An 18,665-nucleotide genomic window follows, 5' to 3' on the forward strand; every position below is an offset into this window, starting at 1 on the left:
CATTAAACAAAAAAAATACAATATACAAGATGAAATATGTTCTGTTTTCATTCATCTTTTCTTTCTACATCCACTGTTATAGTTATTGTTGTTGTTGTTCTTTCTCTCTCTCATTATGGGTCGCCACAGTGGATCATCTGATCTGAATATTTGATTTGGCACAAATTTTAGACCAGATGCCCTTCCTGACGAAACCCTCCCATGTTTATCTGGGCTTAAGACCGGCACTGAGAGTTCACTAGATTGTGCATCCCCCAGTGGTTGATTCAGTTCTCTGCCCAGAAATCAAACCTGAGCCACAGAGGTGAGAGAGCAGAAATCTGTCACTAGACTGCCAATTAACCTGCACTTAATTGATTTCTTGGGGTTTATTTCAGCTAAGATCCTTCATCAACTGCTCATCATGTGCATTTCATTTGAGATTTACGTGAATTTTTTGCACGTATTGTGTCTAATTTGTACCCAATCAGCTAATTTTGATACGTCGCAGCACTTTGACAGAATGTCTGTTCAAATGTACTGATACAGTATGTGCTTCTGACAGTTTCATTTAAAAGATTGAATGTTGACATTTTCTTTTGTACCCCTGGGAATATTACAGCACAAATAAAATAATAATCATTTTCTTGATAGATTTTAAAGTTAGACAAAACATGCACAGTAAAAAACATTGTGATCCAAAGTTGTCAGTGACACTATGAAATGCTGTAAATATGAAATTATAATTGAGTCAGAGCTCCATCAGGAGGAAAGTGAACCAACATTGCAGGGTTCAATAGTGGGTTGTGCTGTAGAGCTACAGATAAAATCAGTGTATTTTTAAGACACCGTTTTGGATTCATTACACGAAAAGCTTGAATGGATGCAAAAGCATCTATATCTCGTTATCACCATCGTTTTATCTTGATCTCATTGTCTTACAAATCCAGCTTTACAAATCTATATCTCTGTGTTTGTGGATCAATGAGTTCTGCATCGAGTTGGTTCAAGAAAACCTGAGTAAGATATGACATATATTTGTTTGTATAGAAGTTTATGTATATATTTTCACTATTATTTTAACAGGAAAATAACTAGTGGAAGATTTCAAATTTGGATTGGAAAATTACAAATTCCAAACATTTTTTTGACCAAAACATTTTCACATTCTTCATCAGTTTGCGGCTTTCCCATAAAGTAAATATAATATGTTCTGTAAATATGTTTTACATGTTAATACTGTTGATACAAAAGTGTGAGTGATGTATGGAATAAAATGTGACAGGGAGTGGGCTGATTGGAAAATAACAACATTTTCCATGTGTGTGTATTCGTGAAAGATATCTATCCTTTTGATCACAGCAGAACAAGTAATTTGTGGTCTTCGGTGAGTAATGTATGTGGAAGAGGGCAGAGTGCACAGTGTTCTGCTGCTCTTTAACGCAGAATATACAAAATGGGAGCCACAGCAAATAAATTGACCCACAACAGCTGACAAACATAGCTCATGATCTCAAGACGTGACAAAACTCGAATTGTACATCTGTATAATAATGTATATGTTGTATTTATTTTTCTGCCCATATCAGTCTTACACATGTAGACACAAGGGAAGCAGGATAGAATAAGAGAAGTACAATATGCGTTGAAAACGCATCTTTATAGAGGAAGAGATATTCAGCAGCCTGTCAGTCAAATTTACAGATGCTTCCTACCTGTACCTTTACTGTCAGGAAGCACTGCTAAAAAAGAAAACTTCTCAATCTCTTTTCAAGGACGACCCTTAAACCTGCTGTCGTTTAAGAAAGTGTTTGCAAACAAAGCAAGAAGATTTTAGCTTGAATTTGACAAGATTGTGTTCTCCAAAACTGATGGACATAAACTGCTGTATTTTTTTCGAATTTGTATAAACATTCATATAACAACTGAGAAATTCCATTAAAAAGCTGGATGATGTTGGGTTGAATCTTTCTAACTGCCAAATAAACCACAGCAACAATATTAGTAAAAAGTGGAACAGAGCTAACTTCAATAATGCACCACTGTGCACAAATCTACTACTGTATGAATGTATTTTCTTTTTAAGCATGACAGCATTCAGCATAAATATGATGAAAGCCATCCGTGACCAGACAAATACTAGTAAATGAAATGGACTGAAAATGTTGAGTCATATTAGAAAAAATGAACTCACACAAAAACAGACATAAAGCTGGTCTGCAGTGAGAGATTTCAGATATATTCAATTCAATACAATTGAAATTCATTTGTATAGCACTTTTAACAGTGGTCATTGATGGACAAAGATTAATATAATACAAAAATTCAAGATTAATATTAGTCTTATAATTAATTGTGTTTGTATTTATCCCAAGCCTGAGTTGACTGAGGCGACTGTGGCAAGATAAAACTCCCTTAGATGGAAAGGGAAGAATCCTTGAGAGGAACGTCATCCTCGTTTGGATGACAGTAGAGTGTGTGATTATAAATATACAGTCTGACAATTGTGTATTAATTAGGAGGTTGTTGTCCTCAAAGACCACATGTAATTGGCATCTCCTCTTAGAATGTCTGAATACTTCATGAAGCAAAATCCAACTGGAGCTGTTACATTTCAGGGTTTTTACAGAGTCAGGTAGGCCAGAGCAGAGGATCAATAATATATTAAGAAGGTTACCTTCCAGTTCATCGATGTACGTATACAGAGTACAAATAGTTAGCTAGCAGCAACTGTACTGATAGCTATAACTACAGTAGTTAGCAGCAGCTGTACTGTATGCGATAGACAGATATCCTCACTGGTCATTGGGATACTTGTCATGTATTATTATCTACCTATTGATTTTACTTGATGTTGCTATTTCATTGCAGACTGACAAAGTGCAAACATAATCTGCAACAATGCCCTGGCAAAAATCAGGGCTACCAACTACTGAAAACAGAAGGAAAGGAACAGTGAAAGGTTAGGTCAGAAAGGTTGAGGATGACTCACAAAGCCTTAATGCTTTTTTCCCCCTTGTTCCCCTCTCACACTTAATTGCAAAACTCATAAAGTCTGAGCAGATTCTGGTTCTCAGTTCTGCGCTCTCCCACACACACACACAATTAGGAAATCATTCACAGTGTTCTGGTGTAAGTCGATGACAGTAATGATGACAGCAGATGATTTTTTTGTCTTGTTAATTTAATGAAGACATACTTTTCCGTTCCCGGCCTCAATAATGAAAGCACAGCAATACGATCAGGAAAACCACAAATATTACAAAGAATGAATGAAAAACGATGGCAGGAAATTTTGAAGGGTGTATTTCAGAAAAGGAAACAGTTAGAATATGTAATGCATATGACAACATCAGCAAGTGATGAAGACGAGTGACTGAGAGAGAACTGCCAGTCTTACTTTCAGGGGAAAAATATTTGTCATCAGTTCAACACCTGAACAAAGCGCTGGAGTTGCCAGATCCAATGACGGAATCAATATAAAAAGTGATACACGTAGACTCCAAACTTGTACTCACATTTTCATACACCAATGTTTTCTTTATTCCCTTGTCATTGACATTTCAGCTAAATCCTTACAAAGCTATACATCAGTATATACATCACTGTAATGCTAGCTATAAGAGTTGTAGCTGGTGCACTATAGGAGGCAGGTCATTTATAGATCTTTCACAGCACAGCTTGTGTTTTTCCATAATCTTCACCATTTCCAACAGCAAGTCAGTCATGCAGTTCTTAAGCACTCGTCCATGTGGTTTGGGCATATGGGTGGAGCTAAGTATGGCTTCAAAAACTGTGCAGACTATAGATTTGTCAAACCTAGTTGCATTTATTTCTAAATAATGTTTCATACTGTAAGTCATTTCTTCTTCTGGATTTTAGACATTATTTGACCAACAGTTTGTGGACACTTGACCATTACACCCATTTGTTGGTTTAGCACCAAACTGTTGTTAGCACAAATTGTAGAAGAAAACATAGACAAAAAAGACTTTACTTGTTATAGAATTAAGATTTCCCTTCAATTGGAAATAAGTGGCCCAAACCTTTTCCAGCATGACAATGCCCCTGTACACATTGTGAGGTCCAGGAAGACAAGGTTTGGTTGGATGAAAATGAACACCAGGCCTTCTTGTACAACATCAATTGATGCTCTTATGGCTAACTAGCGAAATCTCAGATCTAGAGAATAGCCTTCCCAGAATAGTGGAGGTTGTATGTCCACAAACTAACTTTCAGCTATATAGTGTATTTACGTTTATTTAATACAGCTGTTTTTCTTATTAGGAACTCCTGTATTCCTGCATATTCACTGAATTATCCAATCAAGCAATCATGTGGCAACAGCACAGTGCATGCAGTCATGCAGAAACTGGTCAAGAGTTTCTGCATCACATCAAACATTCAGAATGGAGAAAAATGTGATCTTAGTGCTGCTTACTGCTTAGTGCCCAGTTTAAGTATTTCAAAAACAGCTGATTTTCTGGGATTGTCTGACACAAGAGAATCTAGTATTTAGACAAAAAAATGTGAAAAAGCATTGTTCATGAAAGATTTCGGATGATGATGTGCAGTAGCATAAATATCCACTTTTTCACAAAGTGGTGACCATAAAAGCATCTCAGAATACACAACTTTGAGGAGAAATGTGTGAAGGGCTACAACAGATGAAGACCACTTTGGGTTCCAGTTTGAGATTAAAGTTTGCACAGATTCACTAAAAGACGGTATATCAGCTGACAGTTTTCTAATCTGTCCGGTTTTGGTGAGTGTCCAAAAGTGTTTAAATTCTATTGATCAAGCAGAAAAGAAAAAGTTTCCACAGAATGTTGATCAGCCACAGCCAGAAAAGACAGATGAGCACTTTCCTTCAATATTACTATCATAAAAATGGAATCTTTACTGTGATAAATGACAACACTGGAAAATTTTAATAAAAAGGAGGAAGATAGTCAGAAAGAGAGCTACAACACATACAATGGTGAATCTTCACATAAGATATCTGGCTTTGAAATGTTTATTGTGACTGGTTTGATATTTGAACTAAAAGCATTAGCAAAACAAACAAAAGTCATGTACAGAGATACATGGGGTAGTAAAATGGTTTGAAATGCTAGCAAATGTCTTCATTAGAAAGCTATATAAAATATTTTTAATAGTAATACAAGTGTTAAACAGCTCCTTTCCTGTAATTTATATACTAATACCATTATTACCATTATATACTAATAATAGTAATCAGTTACATGACACTTTATAACAACTTGTAAGCAAATTTTACCTCAGCACTGCCCCGCTTTATAGCAAACTACCTCCTCTTACTTCCACTAGTACCGGCTTATGGTCATATATACCTCATTTATGAGAAAATTGTTCACATTTTTCAGACTAATTTGAGTCAACATTTTCTTATAGCTCTGAACTGTACATACATGAACTGTAACACATTTTCAGTGTTTCTTTGCAAGCCCATGTACATTTGATTACCAATGCTACGTGTAATCGCGAGGTAAACGCAAACATATAAAGTCATCTCCTAATAATATACAAACACATCTGAGGTAAAAATGAATCAGTTTAGTGTTTTTACTGCTGGCATGTAGCCTATGTAGCATAGCACAAACCATTAGCTTAAATTAACATAACATTGTTATTGCTCATTGCTCATTAATGCTGAGAAAATTGAAAAAATAAAATTCACACTGATAAAAGAAGATGTATAAGGTGACGAAAGTCATTTTTAATGAATAGATCTTATATATTATCGATTAAATTGACATGAAGGAAATTCCATGGGTCAAGGCTTAACTTTTTTCTGGCCAACAATCCGCTTTCTGTTTTTGAATTAGTAATGTGGATTGCACTTCCTTTGAGCTTTCCCAGTTGAGGTTCTAAAACTTTGATGCCTTTAAATCACAAAGCTGCTATTCACCCTGACAGAAGCTTATAATACTAGCAACATGTATTGTTTATATCCCTCCAGGTTCTAGCACTTATTACAGTCCGCAACCTTAGCTCTCACACTCTGTGTGTGTGTATGTGTGTGTGTGTGTGTGTGTGTGTGTGGGAATGTTGTCTCCGTCCATACCTATGGGCTTTTAACGGATTCAGCTGTTCTATGGAGGACAGAAATGGCTCTCAGCTCTCACTGGGACTTCAGTGACATTTATTAACATATGACTCTTCATTACTTCTTTCTCCATGAGATTTTGTCTGACTGATTCTCTGACTATACAGAAATGCTTTCATTCCTTCTACTCTCTTGCTGAGTGCTGCTGGAGTCATTGCAGCATGCTACTCAGAGCTGACAGCAGCATTTTGTCGCGAACACGTGATTAGCAGTTAGCATGCTCCAACATGACCGTGACCTACATTTGCAGTCAGGCCTTCGGGGCTTCTGAGAGACGGAGCAGAGTAACGACACGATGACCGCTGCCATCTGCTCAGCCACAGGCATCACCTATTCAACTTCACAGACCTGTGTACACTTACACACACCACACACACGTACACACACCACACACGTACACACACCACACTCACAAACACGAGCTAGCAGACACGTGCACACGCTCACATGAGCGGAAGGAGAACAATCTGTGCTGAATGTAAAGCATAGGAATGACCTTCATCATCTCTCTCTGTGCAATATGCACAGACAAGCACACAGCTATATATGATTACATCCAACCAGAGACAAACGCACAAACCTTTACATACTATATGCATAGGCTTTACATATGCACAACTACTGCATTATACACTCAAATTTTCAGCTTATGAATAAACGTTAAAAACGAATCCTGAAAAATCAGTTTGGAATAAAAAATTAATTCAAGATGACCATTAATGAGCTGTGAAACAATTTCCTTGTTTCTTACTGTAGCAAAGCCCAGGTACGTTAAAGCTAATGTAATAACAAGGCAAAACTGTTCTGTTTGTGTTAGTTAGTGTTCTGTTTTCCCCTTTGATTTGTTACGGTATTTAAACCCTCTAAGGTAATATTTCTATATTTGTTCAATAATCATATTATGTTTTTGTTTTTTGTTGCATTATTTTATATTTGCTATGGTTTGTTTTTTCTCAGTGCAAAATTTAATATATAGTGTTTAAATTTACTAGTATTTCCTGTTAAAAATAATTACATTATTTTATTTATTAGTGGATTTTAATATAGGATTATTTCTAAACTCCAAGATTTCAATTTCTACCATAGGCAGATTCTTCTAATTTTAACCTGTTCAGGACCTCGCCCCCTTTTTGCAGGTTTTTCGCCTACATGACCTACCCAACAAAAAGTGGTACAGCTCCCACATACTTTGACACACAGGGGTGAGCCTGGTCTCATTGGAAAGAAGAGATTCTCTAGTTTCTACAAGTGTCAGATTGATTCTAGGCCTTACTGGCACAAAGTTACAGAGGCTAGAATGGAAGGTTTTGATTTCCGCCTGAGTTGTTTACCTGATAAACTGATTAATCTTATTTCTCTGGAACATGTTAGGGACCAAATAACAACTGAGAGTCATAGCCACATGTCTTGGCCTTCACCAAAAAAATATCGAGTCAAAAGACGCAAAAATGGCTTCAATAAAAATATTTTTCTAGGGACATGTCCGTCCTGTCATGTGTTCTTGTTTACTTGTTTACTGTATAACTTTGAAGACTGCATGCTCAGTTTAAAAGGCCTAAAACAAACAGAGCCTCTCTGTCTTCTGCTGTGAAAAAAGGCCTGTAACCTGACACCTTGAGCTGTGAGAGTGTGAAAAAGTCGAGGATTGCGCAATAAATCCGTTGCGCAACTTTTTTGCACAGACTGAGGCTTCGGAGACGTGGCCTGTTGCATATCGTTGGAATCGTCTCCTTATTGGCTAAAGAGCTGTAGAGGTCCCGGCCCATTTCATTGCTATTGGAAGGAGTAATTGTCAGTCAATGGAGGGTTCCCAAAAATTATGTCATGACATCATTGGCTTCTCAGCCGTCTATCTCTGCAATACAAGCGCCGATTGGCTCAAGTGAGGGCTTGTTTGATTCGTTAGGCCCTGGGCTATAATATATGACGCATCAGTGTAATTTTTGAAACCCCCAATGAGAAGTTAGAGCCGAAAAACAAGATGGTGGCGCACTACTGTTTCCAGTTTTCGGAACACAAACGGAATATTTGCGAGCGACCAAGACAGATTCCAGTTCCTTGAACCTTGGATTTTTGTGAAATATTTGTTTTGGAAAATATTACCCCAGTGAAGAAAGGGAATCGTCTAAAGGTAAGGGAAAAACTGGTATAGCGCCACCTAGGTCAGTTTACTACAAAATTTGTTTCAAATAGTATGCCGGCTATGAATCATATTATGCTTTGTGTGTGGGCTTAAAAAAAATCTTGAGAGTATAAACTTTACTAGAAAAATAAGTTTTTTCGTGTATTTAGAGGATTTAATGCTTTAAAGCTGCAATGAAGCTTGTTTCTGGCTCATCCCGTAGTGGTCATTTTGACTTCCGTGCCGTGGACGGCTCGGCGACCATAAACTGCATTTATTCTTATGAAATTATTACTTTCTAGAAAGAAAGAAATTTTTTTTAGAAATTTAACAGAATTAGAAATTGTTTAATAGCATCTATTGAATATTATATTAGATGTTTTCATATACAACATAGTCTCAATTGTGTAGAAAAAAATTCTCTGTATTATTGTTTGGCTTTATAAGATATCTTGCACGTTTGGAGGCAAATGTATGGTTTTAATAAAACATGCTTAATACATAGCAAAAGCACAAATCCATGGAGTCAGATATGCAAAAAAGGTCAGGTGATGAGCAAGATAAAAAAAAAAAAAATCCAATAAATATAAAATCTAAGGAGCCGGAGCATGCAGGCAGTAAATATTATACTATATGTATAACTTTTTTTGCATGCTAATTTAAAATGCATTAAATATGCATTAAAGGGTTTGTCATGGCCAATATACTTGAGTGAATATTTAAAGGCTCGGTCCCTGAAGGTACCTGCCGCTTTCGGAATAAGGCTTTCCAACCCAATTACCATCCCACTTCCGAAATATGACACACATTTTATTAAGCACGATGGATCCTATTTAGAGTCGAGTTAATAAAGAAAATGAACATCTCTGTGATAGTTGGATCTCCTGTGGAACCAAAGATGAATTTCATTTCATTTGCACAAGCAGGGCACAGGTTCGACATATAGACAGAGGTGTGGCTCAAACACGCATGATTCTGTCCTTAAATACTGATTAGAGCGAGGAACAGTGTTGAGTTCACTTCTCAACCTCGATATTTCACCACAATATTCCACTGTAAAATAAATACACGACGAATTCAAGGATTCAATGTTCAAGGACAAAATTCAATAGGAATTTTTGAAATACTATAAATGGTGTTAGGCCACATGTACAGAGGCCAAAGAGAGATTTTATTTCATACACAGAGAAGAGGACACTCAAAGGCTGATTTTATATATATATATATATATATATTATATATATATATATATATATATATATATATATATATATATATATATATATATATATAATTATTATTATTATTATTATTATTAATATTATTATTATTTTTTGGATGGCATGTCGATTCTTCAGAACAGAAAATGTTTTTCTCTGAAACTGATACCCACAGGACAGAACTTCCCTAAAAAACTAGAACTGCTATCGTTAAAAAGAGTCACTACTTCAGAGATAAAAAACATGACACAAATATGATGCATCATTTCTTCATAACTTAATTCATAAGTAAGGTGACATGTTATTTTGAATTGCCTCAACTGGAAACTGCTCATTTGCAAAGACGGGAGACTGGAGGCAACAGGATGTGGGTGTGTCATGTGATGCTGAGAAAAGTGTAACTTTATACAAATATGCAGCATCCATCCATCCATCCATCCATCCATCCATCCATCTTCTACCGCTTATCCAGGGCCGGGTCTCAGGGGCAGCAGTCTAAGCAAGAGACTCCCAGACTTCCCTCTCCCCAGACACTTCCTCCAGATCTTCTGTTTCGTTTAAAGACTTCCAATGGGACAGAAGACAGGAGAGTGCACACACGGCTTCATTTGGAGCGCTAGTTGGAGAAACTTGATTTGGAACGCTAGTTGCACCACCCACTGATAAACATTATTACCATGGCAACCAGTAGAAGGAACGCCTACTGGCAACTTCATAGTTTACAGACTGGAGACTTGCCGCGATCAAATCAGTGTATGACTGAACAAGCATAAACCTGATATCCATCTAGCTGTCAACATTACTAGCTAAGAAAAAACAATAAGTTAAAATATAAGTGAAAGGAATTAACCCAGACTGAATTATACAAATTGGTGTATATAATAAGTGATGATGGCCTTAGGATAGCAATTACTTTCTGATATTAAGTTCATGTTACTACAATAAAGCTCTAAATTATAGTGTATATATAAGTAAATATACAGACACGAGTATAAGTAAATGTCCTTTTTTTTTTTTTTTTTTTGGCCATTCATTCAAATAATTTGAGTTATTACAACACTGGCAACCCAACCCCAGCTTAGCAGTAATTACATAATTTCTGGATGTCAATCTACACGGTGTCACAATACACAGGTGAAATAAACACAAGCTACCAAAATGTCATCACAATATTTCCTACTCATTTAATATTATAGATTTCTTGCAGAAAAAAGAAATCTAATGCTTGCAATGATCATGCACACGGGTTCATTACGAGTGGGAGAGATGATCCCGTTTGTGTTTAGAAAGAAATTGTTATAAAATAAAGTTATATTTTATAACTTTTAGAAATAGTTATATTTTATTTATTGTAGTTTATTTTCCCTCAGGTCTAGGTAAACATACAAACATTGGACTCTACTAACTACAATACACCTGGACCTTTGTGTTTCAGTAACCAGACTGCTGATCTCACACACACACACACACACACACACACACACACACACACACACACACACACACACACACACACACAGTGCACCGTTCTAACCCACTTTTAGTTACTTCTACTGTTTGTTTACTCAGGGTGTGACCCTGCTTTTGCCCCCTGTTTTTGCCTCTGCCAGCTTTTTGATATCCTGTTTGTTGCTCGTCACCATGTTTGAGATTGACTTTTACTTTGGAATCATGCCAACTTGCACCAGTATCCATCTCAGCATTTCTTTACTGACAAGTGATAAGAAACCACAGATAATTTACAGAACAGACCAAACCTACCCTCAACTGAAAGGCTTCGCATGGAAGATCATTTACCTAGACAGAAACCCTGATGAAACTCCGAAGAAAAAAATGACTTTAATTTTGAGGTGTGATTTTTCTAATTTCCTGTGTGAGAGAATGAATATTCGGGAGTGAGAAATATCTGGAGCATGAGCAAGCGTGTGCCACTCGACTGTTAATTGGACATGCTGTGAGATTGATTAGCATCGGTCATGTTAAGTTTCGGTTGAGTCACCATGTGTGTTTAATGACGTGACCTCTCAAGTCGCACAAACTTTTCAGCAGCCGTGACTGAGAGGGAGTCTTTTTTATGTCAGGCTGTTTTTGAAAGAGGAAGTAGATTAAAAGATGAAAACAGGCACAGGCACAAAGAGACTATCATATGTGTTCCAAGAGGAGCTTCAATCACATACATACACACACACACCACACACACACACACACACACACCCCACAGCTGCAGACTGAACTGGGATCCAATTACAGCATTAACGAAACGCAAAGCCGAGTTCCCACCAGCACACAGCTGCCCACCTTTTACATCTCCTGCCCACAGGAACACACTCCTGACCACAACGGCCTGCCTTTCATCACACACACACACACACACACACACACACACACACACACACACACACACACACTTTTGTCACATTCTCCATTTCTAGCATTTCTGGCATGCATACTATTAAAGTTATAGTGCCATACAAAGTTAAGCAAGTAAATACCAACAAACTCACACACACTCACAAACACACACACACAACATCTGTGCTGAGAACCTCGTTTGGCTCCCATATAACACCTTAGTGCCAATTAAGAATATGTAGACTCCTTCAGAGGCACAGATCACGACATACTTTACAAAGCAAAGGTATAAGGATATGGCTGCATTGTTTACGCTGTAATGCATGCTGAATATGATTCTGGCAGATGTTAAGAAGAAAGGTTTGAAGCTAATGTCCAAGTTCTGCTTGGTGGCGCACCATATGTTTTGTTCACTCATATCCGAGATGTATTTATTCAGTCATTTAGTTTGTTAGCCTTTGTACAATGACCATGAACGTAGAAAGTTTCTACATACATGGAACATATTACTATCATATTAGTATAATTATTTCAGATGTAAACTTTGATCTCTAGGATTTATCACATATAATGATGATGTAATGCTACAGCACGAGCGTGGTGATTTGCAACTTGCAGAGAGTTGGTGATTGGCTGTTATTTAAACTGGCAAGCACATGATACTTCTTTCAAAATCCTACCAGTGAAGACACTTTCTGTTATAACTCTACTCATGCTTGATGCACAGGAATCAAGCTCCTCCTATTATTAGGGATTTTGCTTGGTTTTGTATTTATTTCTGCAATTGGGGTATGATATATTCTGGAGGAACTGCTCAGTGAAAGATGGAAGGATGTGATTTCAAATCCCAGGACTGCCAAGCTGGTGGCTATGTTCACCTTTCTACTTTCCTAGCTAGACTGAAAGGCTCATACACAGCCTCATGATGGCTAACAGAAGCATGAACTGTGTGCCCTGACCCAGTACTGTCTTATTGGAGGATAATGGTGCCAATCAGTCACCCATGATGTATCTTGATGCCCTGATAATGCCATTTGTTTGCACACAAGGAAGAGAGAGAGAGAGAATTCATCTTCCTGTTACTGGCTAAAATGGCCTTTCTCTGTTTCCGTCATCTGCTCTGTCTTTGAGGGGAAAAAGGCATTATGGCCGACATCCTCACTGGTGACAGATGGCATTGAGGTTGTGCCAAGGACGAGCCGCAAAGTGGTGCCACAATTTCTGCGGCCAGCGTCATTGCAGGCATTGAACGTTGAGAAATGTTCAGAAATGGATCGTAGAAAATTATATGACAAATGACAAAAAACACAAATCTGAGTTATGATGCCTTCTAAGGCTTTTTTCTTTTGAAACCCCTAAGGCTTTGAGGTCTAATGAACCTGCGTAATGAAGTGATTAAACCTCGTTATTGAGTCACAGAGATTAATTTGTGCAGGCTATATTGACTCGGTCATTACTGTTTGGTTGATATTTCTGACCACCTAATAGAAGCCATCAGTCATCATTCTGAATCCTGCCAACGGTTTTCAACGATCCTCACTGTCAGTCACTCAGTCTGCTACAATCCACGTGCAATGACTTTTTCCCCTGAGTTCCTTTTGGCTACACAGATACTCTGTAATGTCAGTGTGTAATAGCCCTGAGGGACAGAATGAGGTTTTTTATTTGGGTAATTGGCATCAGATGATTTGATCTTATTTGGGCTGAAGCCTGGAGAAGTAATGCTGTTCGTCAGCTACTTACTGTGGCATGTAAAGTCAGCCTCTGGACTCTTCATAAACAGGCATCCTGAGTGTATTTACTCACACATTCACACACCTGTGCTTTTGTCTCATTGTTATCTGCATGGCAGCACTGCAAAGAAATAAGATGAGTGTGTGTTCCTGTGCAAATAGACAACGATCTGCTTGTGCAGGAAAAATGTGATGATAAGAGACACAATTATTTGAAGCTCGATGATAAAAGATAAAGCTTCACATGGTTTGTGTTAACAATATTATATTAAATATTGCTAGTAAATAACAATAATACAATATTTTGTCACAGTGCTATTAAATATAATGAAAGTAATGACCTGGGACAATTGGACTTCTATCAGTTAGTGGCAAACAGAAAAATTGTTTTAGGAGCATGTCATTGTTTGTTTTAAAAAGAACAATCTGAGCCTGTAAAATGCTATTTATTATTATTAGTAGTAGTAGTAGTAGTAGTATTTATTTATTTATTTATTTTTTCTAACAGAATTATTATATCATTATCATTTTATTTATTTATTATTTTATTTTTTCTAACAGAATTAGGGTTTTGGCTACTCTACCGCACTCAGTATTATTGTCACTAGCAGCACAGTCGCAGCTCTTCTATCTGTGGATTTAAAGAGCTACAATTATAGACTGCCAAATATTTTGAACTCCAAAATCCAGACAGACACAGCTTTTCTCTTTAGTGTTTGTTCCAAGACACATGCCACATTCTTTTTTTTTAATCCTTTTGCACCTTTTCAGATTGACAGGCAAGTAGAGGCGCCTCTTTATCCAGATTGATTCGGATGATGTCGGAAAAAACAAACATTGCTTTCTTCTACTATTTACAAAGCCTAGGCTGCTAAGAAAAACAGATTTCTTTGTGAGTAGATCACTTACTGATGTCTGCTGAGAAGTAAAGAGAAAGTTTTCTGAGACTTTAAGCAACTTTTGCAGGACTGTTTATTTCCTAGCCACAGTTCTATAACTCCCCACTGCCTAGTGTCCATCACTTTTCTAGTTGGTTTCCTTGCCTCATCTCCCCTGCATGATATTTTTTCTTTTTATATAACACATTTGTGGTACATTGTTGACTTGCTTAATGAAGCCAGAGTTATAATGGGAAACATATAGATGTGCCTTAGGTTGTAGCAAGAATGCTACGGCAGCTCAAACTGGACTTCAGAGAGCCACAGTCTCTACAGTTTATGTATGTTTTCACTGATGGCTGGCTTTCATGGCCTGGACTTTGGATGCAGAATTGGAGGCATGGCAGCATTAATACGGATCAATGGTCACTGCTGCATCAATAGCTGTTTGAGAACTTCAGGCCTGTGGTTTCGGTCCACTGAGCATCCTAATGACTGTTTACTTACCGAGCAGAAGGCTCTGTGTGCGCGCACACACACTCACATACACACTCACATACACACTCACACACACATCATTCAGATGTCATGTGAGCATAAACTCAAAACAGAGCTTCCACTGTACATCTGTGAGCTCTTTTTGGTCTTAAGTCAAGGTGCCCTTCTGCACTGATTCATTATAAGACCTTCTATGTCCTGCCATATCTTTCTTTTTCCACTCACTTCTCCTTTTATGCTCCCAGCTGAAAAGAAAAGGAGAGCAAGTCAGAGAGAAAATCCCTGCATAGCCCCAGGTAATACCACACTGGGTTTTTCCAAAGGAAATGAATCCCTCTTTTCTTCTGCTTTCTCCCTCATCCTTTCTGCCATGTGTGAAGCAGGAACTAGAGAGAGAGAGAGAGAGAGAGAGAGAGAGAGAGAGAGAGAGAGAGAGAGAGCATCTTCCACTATACTATGTGTGACATGTAGTGTGTAATCAGGACATCATTCTTCCTCACAGTGCACACATATGCATCAGCATATCATTTCACCATCATGCCTTTGGACTGTGAATGCTAGCCTCTTCACTATACTTCACGATTCACTGTTCCATATGTAATCATTTGTGAAATGTACATTTAAAACTGCCAATAATTCAATACAATAGAATATATTACAAAATAATCATTTTAAAGGGCATAATGAAATCATAGGATTCTTTTACTGGGGCACAGAGATCACACCTCTTTCACTGAGATTGATAGGTAATTAAGCCACACCTCCTTTACTGAAGATTTCAGACACAGAGACCACAGTACCTGAAACCTAATGAAACTGACATGCAAAGAGGCTATGAGACTGAAATGTGCACAATACCTTCAATATGACTTAAGGGCCAAGAGTCTATGCCTACTAAATTTACAGGTTTTGCCTTTGCTTACACACTTTTTGCAGAATTTGGCTCATTATGTCGAAACTCTACACACAAGCCAATCAGACATAGCATATGGAGATTAACAACTCACATCTATGCCAAAATGAAACACTGCATTCAAAACTTAACACTCCTTTCTAAAAAATTAAATTCTTGTAACAAAACCATACACACAAGCACCATTTGAATGACTCTTTCATATCACCAGCAACACATTGATGCGCTTTCTATAAAACACTGCAGTCTTTGTGTTTTTATTTATAATTGTAATTTTCTTAGACTCCGTCTTTTGTAAAACTAAAAAGTAGATTTATTTAAAGATTGATTTGTTTAAATGTATTCAGTAATCAAACGAGTTTTTACAGAAAAAACATTCTTAATAAAATAAAGAAAAATAGAATCACAAGTCATGACAATTAGCAACAAAACAAAAGTAAAAAACAAAACAAATACTGGATACACTGCTATTGTGGGAAAAAACACAGTTGTTTTGTGTGTGTGCACGTGTATATGCGTGGTGGGGGCGGGGGAGGGGGGGGTGTCTTATGGATCCCGCCTTCTGTTTGGATCTGGCCACAAGACCTCGTCGACATCACAGGCGATGTCCTCGTGGGCTAGGCATCGGGGAAAATATCGTCTTGTGTGCCTAATCCACCCTTGGATGGATCCCACCTCAATGTCTCCACATGCCTCTTCCATTGCTTGCAGAAGAGGCATGCGGGTGTTTGGTTGCCAATCATAGAATTTCCACCGCCATGCTGAAAATAATTCCTCGATTGCATTTAGAAAGGGGCTGTAAGGGGGCAGGTATAAAGGTGTGAAATTGTTATGGTTGGTGAGCCAATCTTGGACCAGAGCAGCCCGGTGGAAATTAACATTATCCCAGATGACAACAAACCTGGGCTGCTGTGGTTTGTCCTGTACAACTGCATGTAGTGCATCTAGAAATACAATGATCTGTCCTGTATTGTAGGGACCTAGAGTGGCATGATGATGCCTTGGACACTAATTGCAGCACACAAGGTGATATTTCCCCCACGTTGCCCAGGAACATTTACAACAGCCCTTTGTCCAACTATGTTAGTTCCTCGACGCCTGGTTTTGGCCAGATTAAAGCCTGCCTCATCCACATAGATGAACTCATGTGGCTGTTCGGCGGCATCAAAATCCAAAACTGTCTGTAACAGAAAATATTATTGAAAACACATACAGTAACTACAATGTCTACATTTTTACACAAGTAGGGGCTGGCTTGGGTTAGTATAGACAAAAACTAGACAGAGCAGGTGGCAGCATAAACCCTCATTCCCACATCACAATATATAGTATGTAATGTAAAGTGACACATACCTGCACATAATCATGGTGCAGATCCTTGACCCTGACACTGTTCCTCTCAAATGGCACCCTGTACAGCTGCTTCATTCTGAAGTTATGTTTCTGTAGGATGCGACTTATTGTAGAAATGCTGACCCTGTTGATATTGTTGAATACCATTCTATCTGCAATTATGCGCTGTTGCAACTCACGAAGTCGGATTGCGTTATTTTCTTGCACCATTTGAACGATGGCAAGCTCTTGTTCTTGAGTAAAGAGACGTTCCCTTCCACCTCGAGGAGGTAGCCCAACCATTCTGTAAAAAATGCCACCACAAGATGTCATTGGTTATGTTCTTTTTCAAATACTGTACTTTCAAACTGTACACAGTACTGTAACATCACAATGATACTCCTTTACATATACTTCACAGCACTACTCATTTTTGAATAGTACTTTACAGTAATACTGTAATATGATACAGAATCATGTGACACATACAGTAGGTACAGTCTGGAGCAGAAACTTGAAGATATACCTGTTCTCCAGTCGGAATGTTCTTATTATCGATGCTACTGTGTAGCGACTGAGGTTAGGGTGGACTCTTTGCCCAGCCTCCCTCATGGATAAGCCATGATTTTATGACATGGTCCACCAGAGTAGCCCTGATGTCATCCGATACACGTCTCCGCACTGGTCCTCGTCTTTGTCCTCTTCCACGTCCAAATCCAAGTCCAACTCCTCTCTCTCTTTGTCCTCCTCTTACTCTTACTCGCATTGCCTCCATGCTTGCAAAGTTCTCAGAATGTCTTACCTGAGGCCTATTTGTAGTGCTAAGGCTCAGACCGATTGGTGTTCTGTTTTCTGTACAAGTGTTTTCAGGTGTGTATGTAAGTGCCTATAATTGCCAGATGAGTTTTGCATTTTGAACAGAGTGTTTTCCCAATGATAACAGGTGATTTTCTTTTTTGAAAAATGTGTCTAATGTAAGAAAACGTGCGTAGTGTTTCGCAATAAGTGTGCTACAGAATTGCAAACAAAGTGAAAAGTTGACAATGTGTCTCAGCTATGGTTACACTGTGTTAAGCATATGCTACAAGAAATTTAGGTATTGAGGCTTTGGTCTAAGCATTCGGATTTAGTGTGCAAGCAATGGGCAAAAACTGTAATCTGACAGTAACAGAAACCATGCCGCCATTACTGAGACTGAAAGTGAATGGCTACATACATAAGGTCACACCTCCTTCAGGGAGACTGACAGTCATAGAGGCCACACCTCTTTCTGGGATACTGACAGGCACAGAGGCCACACCTCCTTCAGGGAGACTGATAGGCACAAACCACACCTCCTTCAGGGATACTGACAGTTGTAGAGGCCACACCTCTTTCAGGGAGACTGACAGGCACAGAGGCCACACCTCCTTCAGGGATACTGAAAGTCATAGAGGCCACACCTCTTTCTGGGATACTGACAGGCACAGAGGCCACACCTCCTTCAGGGAGACTGATAGGCACAGACC

Source organism: Tachysurus fulvidraco, chromosome 22 (genome assembly GCF_022655615.1).
Source record: "Tachysurus fulvidraco isolate hzauxx_2018 chromosome 22, HZAU_PFXX_2.0, whole genome shotgun sequence".
NCBI classification, from domain to species: domain Eukaryota; kingdom Metazoa; phylum Chordata; class Actinopteri; order Siluriformes; family Bagridae; genus Tachysurus; species Tachysurus fulvidraco.